This window comes from Nicotiana attenuata, unplaced genomic scaffold, assembly GCF_001879085.1.
Source record: "Nicotiana attenuata strain UT unplaced genomic scaffold, NIATTr2, whole genome shotgun sequence".
NCBI lineage: Eukaryota > Viridiplantae > Streptophyta > Magnoliopsida > Solanales > Solanaceae > Nicotiana > Nicotiana attenuata.
Genome location: NW_017673790.1, coordinates 39,706 through 41,783, shown reverse-complemented (window position 1 = coordinate 41,783; position 2,078 = coordinate 39,706).

Here is a 2,078-nt window from a genome sequence, read left to right as displayed (position 1 = left end):
TCATATCAGGGGCAACACTCCGGTCCAAACGAAGGAAATTGAAAAATGAGAGAGCCCTATCAATGAAAACCCTCACGGGTACCGCAAGGCGACGAAAGCTGAGAGAAATGAAAATGAGAGAGTCTTATTGGTGAAAACCTTCACGGGCACCATAAGGCGATGGTGAGTTGAGAAAAAGACCGAAAATGAGAGAGGCTTGATGGTGAAAACCCACGGGCACCACAAGTCGAAAAAGGATTGTGATTCAGATCGGGCAAGCGGAGCATTGAAGCCCAGTTTCACGGCAAAAAGGTACAACAAGAGCTGAACATCAGATTTGCTAAACAGAATAGGCTGCAGGTGCATGTCAATGTCATCAGAGTCGGTGTCCACATCCGATAGGTTTCTACTTTGTAGTTTTCTTGTTAGGAATCATCCCTTCCCATTGTCCTCTACTCTGTTCTTTTGTTGTTTACTTCCTCTTCTTGAGTATGTCTGGTCAGAACAAGTAAGAAATGACTTCAAAATTCGCCACCAGCTTTCCAATTGCACATAACGGAGTCTGGCTAACACATCAAATGTCATAAGTCAGGAAAAATCAACAAGCGCATTGAGCTAATAACAGTCGATGTGCCTTGGGATTCGTGTAAAATACAAGGATTTGGTACATATCAATTCATGAACAATGAAACAAGATGGAGGGTGCTTGGTGAACAGATCAAAGATATTTTCTGTGAAAAGATTGGTGAACCAATGAGAAGCGAGGTATTCTAAGCAGAGATCAAAGTTATTGTTGGAGTATGGCAAGTGAAGAAGCAATAGATCCCGAGGCCAAGGCCATTAATTCAAATCAGGAATGAACAACATGCGCACTGAGTTGGTAACAATCAATATGCTTGGGAGTCCAGGTGAAACACAAAAGTTCGGTAAATGTCAGCACGAGCGGTGCAACAGATAAGGGGTAGTGGGCCTGAACGAGAAGAAGTGTTTTCCGGGTCAAGGCTTACAAAGGAAGTGGTCAGTCAAGGAATGAGCAAGGTCGGAGCAACAGACCCTAAGGCCGAGGCCAGTGGTTAAATCAAGAATGAACATCATGTACACGAAGTAGGAGCAATAGACGTGCTTTGGGAAGGGAGAATGCCAGTTCATGCAATGCAACAAGTAGAGGATATCGGGAACGAGCAAGGTCTTCGGGTGGAAATCAGTCATCTTGGCAAATGTAGAAGTAGCCGGCCTCAAAGTTCAAGGCCACAAACCAACCACCACATTCAAAACTCACAAGTTTTCTTTGTTTGAAACAGGAACAAAACAGTGCAAGAAAGTTGGTTCGACAATAAGAAAGAAAAAGAAAAGAAAAAAAGACAAGGAAGAAGAGAAGAGCCAGCAAAAGGGAAGTTTCTCAAATCTTCGCCCTTGCCTGTCTAGTTAGCATGCATAAAATGCTGCCATTGTTTTTCGCATTAAATCTTAGTCTGATGAATTGTTCTCCTAAGATAGAAAACCTAGTCTGATGAACTTTCTCCTAGGATCTACAATCTTAGTCTGATGAATCTTTCTCCTAAGATAGAAGACCTAGTCTGATGAATTTGCTAGTCAAAAGTCCTTGGTTTTACTCACAGGAGACGTACATTCCAATCAAGTCCTTAGTTTTATTCTCATCATTGCATCAATAGCTTAGGTGATCTATATTTTTTTAACAACTCACAAATCTTCCTAGCTACCAAACTAGGGCAGAAAGTTTTCTTTGTTGTTTATTTTGTTGCAGTCAGGAGCCCACCTGGAGAACAAGGGAATAATTTTCAAGTTCAGCAATCAGGAGCCCGCCTAGAGAACAAGGGAATACTTTTCAAGCTTCAGCAATCAGGCGCCCACCTGGAGAACAAGGGAAGTACAATCCAAATTTTAGCTTTTAATTTTTAATATTTGATAACATGTTATACCCAGTCACCAAACTGGGGTAGAAAATTTTCCTTGTTATTTATTTTGTTGCAGTCAGGAGCCCACCTGGACAAGGGAATACTTTTCAAGTTCAGCAATCAGGAGCCCACCTGGAGAACAAGGGAATACTTTTCAAGTTTCAGCAATCAGGCGCCCACCTG